Genomic DNA, 7448 nt, shown 5'->3' with positions numbered 1-7448 from the left:
TCAACTCTCCATAACCATGGAGCCATGTCTCGTTGCAACAGTGCTTGTCGTCAACAAATTGTCAACCACGAAAGGAGCTTGAGGATGCAACGATGGTGGGAAATGAAGAAAGTTAGCCGTGGGATTGGGCTGATGGCCATGCAAGTGAAGAAACTTGCTTGACTGTACATCGTAATGATCAAGGAGTGGAACTGCTCTTGTTTGGGGTAGACTGTCTGCATTGTGGTTATAGAGTGGTCCAGAAGCTCTGACGACATGGATGGAGGGGGGTATCTGCTTGTATGACGGTGATGAAGATGATGATGTGGGGAAGGGCGTGGAGTTGATGTTGATCCCAACCTCCAACGTGGAATGGTCATGAGGGTGATGATAGTACATGCTTTCATTTCCCGCATGGTTATAATCTGGCCCTCCAGATCCTAGGAAGTCTTCCAACTTAGGCCCATCTTCTGTCTTCATTCGCACACCAAAGTTCTGTAGAGCCAATATATTACTCGGATAACTTGCTGCCTCTGCCTGGAAATAGTGTTGACGAGGATCATGATAATCTTCTAAATCGCAGCCTGCATCGTCGTTGCCTCCTACCATATTTACCAAACCTGTGTTCATCAGGTAGTGTGGCTGCACAGGTGCAAACTGCTCCAAAGCTTTAAAGTGAGGCCATTCTGCATGTACAAATACTTGCTAAGTCCCTTTAATTCACGAGTTTCCTCGAACCTTAGGTGCATGACAACCAAGAGGTAAACTAGCTTAGCCGGCATAAGGACAGATTTGTGTATGCGAGAGATAACTACAGAAGGCCAGAAGAGAGAACATGGTGAGAGTGAAGGAGCTTCGCAAAGCAACGCGCAAAGGTAATAATCGATTTTCGGAAGCAAGAAAACTGCATGCACATTGTTGGTAGGCATTGTGGATGTTAGATGTCTTCATTTAAGAGGCAGGAATAATTAAGGCGCAAAGAAGCGTGATCAAGGAGTGACTAATTACACTTACTTCAGAGAATCACTACTTCCATTGACGCAGATAAATGAGGAGAAGAAATTGCTAAATGACCATGAATGCTTACCAGATGAAGAGGATGATTTGGGAAAAGCTTTTATGACAGCTTCATGACTGCTGGTGCCTGCTGAATGTGGCCTGATGAGAGCAATATCAAGCATCTGAGAGGTGAAGGAGCCGTGATTTTCTGCAGGTAAATAAGCAAAGCATAATTAGGAAGCGGATGTGTAGCCTCTACTGTAGCAGGCAGAACTCAAAGGAGAGCTCAAACTTTTCGCATGCAACTGAGCTGGTGGTTGGTGTTGATGATGATCATGATCGCTGCTTTGATAAAGGTTGAGGTGAGCGCCTCTGTACGCACCCCCTGTGCCATGCATAGCATTATGATGAGCGACAGATGCAGCTTCCTCCGCAGGGGATCTTTCCTCTATAGACAAGTAAGGAGACAACGAGAAGGAAAGCCAGTTGTTGACAGAAGTCCCCATAATAATCAACACCCCCTAGATGTACTGTGATATCTGCAGGTCGACGTGCGAAAGATGCTCAAGAAACAACATTGCCTACTACATAGCTTGTAGCAAGCTTGACCTTGGTACTTGAACGGTTTAAATCGACACTAGTCAAGCAAAGCTGGAGAAGCTGCATCGACGCTACGATTCTGAAGTCTTCGAATTAGGAGGATTTGACGACCAAGTTATAATGGGTGAAAGGGGGCAAGCTGTAGACCAGACTGATGCAAGAAGGTGAGAGAGAGAGAGAGAGAGAGAGAGAGAGAGAGAGAGAGAGAGAGAGAGAGAGTGCCTATGTGTGTCACAATCTGTGCGCGCGCGACAGTAGAAGAGGCCTGTCCCTTTTTTCCTCCTCTATCACATCGAGGTCATGTCATCCTACAGCCCTCGCCTTCACACAAAGCTATAAACCTACTGGCCGTCCACGTGGACGCCATCCGTCAAAGGACGCCCAACCCAGCCCAACATTAAGGCCTTTTCTTCAGCAGGCCAAAAAATTCCCTTTCAAGGCGCAAGTTAGTGGGATTAATTGAGGTGCATAAGCCTTTTTTTTTAATTCAAAAGGTTGAAATGAAACTTCAATTATGAAAGGATGATTGATGGGATGCATTCAAGATCATTTTCCCTTTAAAGGTACAAAGTAGTAAGTCCCTTTTTTTTTCTTGCCAAACTCACAAATAGTGAGTGAATATATTGCAAATAAGAACAAGGTGAGATTTCACGATGGCTTTCCAAAAAGGAGATCAAGATATGAGGGAAATAAAAATACTATATATATATATATATATATATATATATATATATATATATAGAGAGAGAGAGAGAGAGAGAGAGAGAGTCACAATCGCTTGTTCTTGTGAAAAAAGCTCTTTACTCTTTAAAAGCTTTAAAAATAAAAAGGTACACAAAATAAAAGCAATGTAGTCCCATTCTAAGAAAAAAGAACAAGTATAAATTGTGTGTTCATGTTGAAAATAATATAAGATGAGCAAGGACAAAAAAATTAAACAAGGCAAAGTCTTAAAAAGCCCTCTAAGCCTATGCAATGAAAGGGACCCATTTGACAAACTCGATCAACATTTAAGACGAGTCTCCATCGTTGGCATTGAAAACATTGGAAGGATGCCTAACTAGACTCAACACTAAGGCTTCTTTTAGAAAGCCAAAAAGTGCACATGTTAGTCTTTGATTAAATGTAAAAGGTTGAAATGAAAGGATGATTGATGAGGTGCATTCAAGGTCAAAGGATGATTGATGAGGTGCATTCAAGGTCATTTTCTCTTGGAAGGTGGGTGCAGCTCTTTTTAAGAAAAGATTTCAAAGAAAAGTGGAAAAGTCCAAAGGTCTCCAATGAATGACAGGTGGATGCTCTCTCCTTGCTTGAAACTTTTAAGCTCCATTATATAAGTACTAGTATGTGACCCGCGCGCTGTTGCGGCCAAGAAAAGCATGGCAATTGGATCTCTCTCTCTCTCTCTCTCTCTCTCATACACACACACACACACAATGGAAACGTAGTCCTTGGAATCACTATAGAAAGATAACAATGCATATGTACGCCTTCTCTCTATCTTTCTATCTCTCTAGAAAATCATGGTAATTTGATCTCTCTCTCTCTCTCTCTCACTCACACACACACACACACACACACACACAATGGAATAGTAGTCCTAGGAATCACAAGTAGGTCTTTGATATCTCTTTTATCACCTTCTTTCCTCCATTTCTCAATTCTTTTAGGTTGAAGACTTGCTCAATAAATCTCTCTCTCTCTCTCTCTCTCTCTCTCTCTCTCTCTCTCTCTCTCTCTCTTCACATGGAGTGCTTTCGGCCGATCGGTTGCGATCAACTCATCCTTGAACGGACTTCTAACAAATTTGAGTTGTCCATATCTCGCCATTCATCAATCAATGACAATGTACCACATTTCTACCAACTTGCTACTATTGCACCATGCTATCAAAACCATGGCTTGCCAATATACGAGCTTCTCATGATCATGACTCTCACTTGGTTGGAGGTAGATAGGTTTTGATGCTTCGTAGTCATTTTGGTGGGCTACCAAGTTGCCAAGGAAAGGCTCTCTCTCTCTCTCTCTCTCTCTCTCTCTCTCACACACACACACACACACACACACACACACACACACACACACACACACACACACACACACACACACACACACACACACACACAGTAACAGTGACACGCACGCACACACAGAGCGTGTACACTTACATGCAAACTATCATGTGCACAATTTTGGCTACTACAATGTGTATGTTGTTGAAAAAGGTTGGATTTGCATATTCTACATTCTCTCTCTTTCTCTCTCTCTCTCTCTCTCACACACACACACACATACACACACACATACACACACAGATTGACAACAACTTGTCAGACTCACAAATTTGACTATTGCAAGTCGTTGGGAAAGGATGGAGTTGCAATCTGAACTACTTTATGCAATTTTTTAAGGCTAGGACTCAACATCTTAATATCGGCATTGATCCAACGGGCCATGCAAATCAACCAAAAATACGACATGTAGAGACCCTCCCCTTCCTCTAATTTTTTGAGGTCCATTATAAAGAGTATAGATAATGGCTATTGAGTAATAGTAGAAAACTATTCTCTACCCAAGTGCTCCAGAAAAACCTAGGTTTAGTGCAATCCCACCTACAAATTTCTAAACTATATCTTATGCCCCTTGGAGGCCCTTGCCATGTGACATAAGGAAAGGGCTTGGGGGGGGGGGGGGGGGGGGGGGGGGGGGGGGGGGGTGTGGAGGCCAAGGCAAAGAAAGAGAGAGAATGGAATGGGTGCCAAGGAAAGAGGCGTCTCTCTCTCTCTCTCTCTCTCTCTCTCTCACACACACACACACACACACACACACACAAACACACACACACACACACACACACACACACACACACACACACACACACACACACACACACACACGTGTTGATAGACCGCTTTTGGCGTGTACAAAGTAGCGTTTATATGCATGGTCATATGTACAAAAATATGTAAATACATGCATTTGGGAGCTTTGCAAAGTGGTTTCAAGTTCAAAGAGAGATGCAACGTGTACACATTGTGAATAGTCAGGTTCGTGCGCTAGCAGTCGAACACATGTACATGTCCGTATAGGGTATCGGGGCCTTGGATATGGTTTTAGGTGGCTTATTTTGGTTCTAGATAATGTGTTTGAGCTTTCTAGAATGTAAATAATGCATGTGACAAGTGTGGGTACTCTCATCCCGCTCGAGAAGTTTGACACATGCGATAACTGTCTATTTGCGGCGCCTGATCTGCGGTGATATGTGCATCGCCCTAGAAGTTGTCAAAAATGGAATGTGGGGATGTGGAAATGTGCTTTGGGTATCGAGGATCAAGCGTGCGAAATTTGGGTGAATTTTGGAGTCCGTTTGGGGGTTTTCCTGCGAAAAATGCCCGCCGGGGGTCAAAACTGGCCAAAACTGGGCCAGAAAAGGTCAAAAAATGGTAAAAAAAGGTGCGAAACGGATTCAAATTTCCACATCACTCACGGTGCCGTGATGGTTCCAGCTGAGGGAGTACTTTTAAAGAGCAATATCAACACTTTCACCACTCTGTGTGTGGGAGGAAGCAGGGTTCCTACAGGTGGTTTAGTGCAGTCCCGTTGCGTTCCCGTCCTGTTTTCGAGTGTGTGGAGGAGTGAATGAGAGCTTTCTCTCTTCAATTTTGCACTTGGGAGAGTCTATGGAAGTTCTGAGGTTTCCATGGATGTGTGTGTGCAAGGAATTGAGGGAAGAAGGTGGGGCTTTCTGCAAGACTATGTGATCCTGTATCGGTGCCATTACGGTTGGCGCTACTCCAAAGAGTCCAACAGAGTGGAGTTTGGTGAAACTTTTGTAATGGTTTGAGAGTGGCCTTTTGTGGCTGGAGTTTTTGATTTTTTGATGGTTTTTCTTGTATATTTTGGTCACCATCAAGCGTGATTTCAAGTGTTGATCACCTCGACTCACCTTGTAGTGTCTGCGGGCAGGCAAGGGCTTGTAGGTCGAGGCGTTTGGAGTTTGAATCGAGCTTGTGGGTAGAGTTTTAGGGAGCTTTTTGAGTGGTAGTGAGTGAGGTGAGGAATTCAAGTAAATTCCTTGTGTTGTGTTGAGTTGTCTGGGTGTGTGAGTGTGCGCACGACATCTTTTGCTCCATCAACGTCTCTCTCAGATGGGCCACACACTTGTAAAATGTAATTTGAAGATTAGGACACCCACAACATTGCAAAAAGAAACATAGGTTTAGTGTAATTCCACCTACAAACTTCAAGATTTACCTCTAATTTTTTAAAATTTTTATTTTCAGCAGCACTCACTCAACGATATTGAATTAGAAACATAAAATATACACCATCGCCATGCTCCAACTGAGCCATGGATGCAAAAAGAATGACACTTAAGATCACAACCTTAACTTTTAAATTGAAAGACCACCTCCAAAGTTCGAAGAAACTACAAAGTTAAGAAAACCCAAATCAAAGTTTAGAGAATCTACAAAGTGCAAAGAAGTTTAGTGTAAAAACCTTCAAATTTTATAGTAAATTTGCCTCTATTTTTTATTGGGAAAATCATAGTATAGAAAAATGCTCGGAAAAACCTAGATCTAGTGTAATCTCACCTACAGATTTAGAAAATTATCTCTATACGTACAAAGTATTAAAAAATTGAGTGTAAAAGCCTTCAAATATAATAAAGTTACCCCTAAACTTTCTCATACCTAAGTTTTTAATGTTTTTGGGAAAAAACATTGCGCCTCAACTCGATTTAGTGTAACCCCTCTTACAAATATTTATGATTTGCCACAAAAATTCTAATTTGCCTTGAAGCGGTTGAAAACATCTAAGCTATGTGTAATCCCAACTACAAATTTTGAGATTTACTTTTAAATTCTAAGTCAACCCGAAGGAAACCACAAAGCTCACAAAAATGTAGCGTTAAAACCTTCAAAAATATCAAAGAGTTGTTGGAGTTGCCTCCCATTGTCCGCCTTTGCCATTTGTTGAGGTCCGCTCCTGCCTTTGGTATGCACGCTTTCTGCCTTGGATTCATTGGATCAAACTTTTTTTATTACATCGATTCTCGATTCTGTAGATGTCAATTGTCAATTCTCGATCTCGATTGCAGATTTCATCGATTGTTGCTGTAAGACCAATGTTTATTTTCCCTTCCCTCTGACTCTAGTTTCGGTGTGAGAGCCCTCTCTCTCTCTCTCACACACACACACACACACACACATACCCACACACCCACACACAGAGCATGATTCGCAAGGACCATTCTCTATTTCTCAGCACACTCATCCACACATAAAAGTATAGAATGGTTCTCTTTCTTTCTCTCTCTCTCTCTCTCTCTCACACACACACACACACACATACACACGTACATGTCGCACACGCATACACACGTACGCGCGCACACCCACATGTACACACAATGTGTCTAAGACATTCACAACAAATATTAGACTTCCATGGATGAATTGTTGAGCTCATTGCACTTCATTAATGCAATGCAAATGTGGAAGACCTCCGCAACGCTCCAATACCACAACAAATGGCACGCCAACTCTATCTCTCATACACACACCTGCAACGGGTCTCTCTCTCTCTCTCTCTCTCTCTCACACACACACACACACACACACACACACACACACACACACACACACACACTAACATGGATGTGCTGAGATCGAAGATCATTTACCGCATGGAAAATTCATTGTGAAAGCATGTTGAGAGAGGTTCATCGTGCAAGCGTGTTGAGAGAGGTTAATTGGGCGACATGTAGAGGGTAGTTCTTCATGGCCTTCAAAATGCAAAGTAGAGCTACTCTTCAAATGGCTTTCAGAAAAGTAGTGAGCGGTCACCCTTGACATTTGAGGACACAA

The 7448-nt window shown here is 42.6% G+C and overlaps 1 pseudogene; it reads right to left on the bottom strand.

Moving 5' to 3' along the window:
* On the bottom strand, positions 1 to 1484 carry LOC147461492 (uncharacterized; annotated as a pseudogene).
* Positions 1485 to 7448: the final 5964 nt, after the last annotated feature.

The sequence above is a fragment of the Adiantum capillus-veneris genome, chromosome 3 (assembly GCF_014529385.1).
Source record: "Adiantum capillus-veneris isolate H3 chromosome 3, ASM1452938v2, whole genome shotgun sequence".
NCBI classification, from domain to species: domain Eukaryota; kingdom Viridiplantae; phylum Streptophyta; class Polypodiopsida; order Polypodiales; family Pteridaceae; genus Adiantum; species Adiantum capillus-veneris.
The sequence above is the reverse complement of the archived record's forward strand: the minus strand, read 5'-3'. Positions and strand labels throughout refer to the sequence as shown.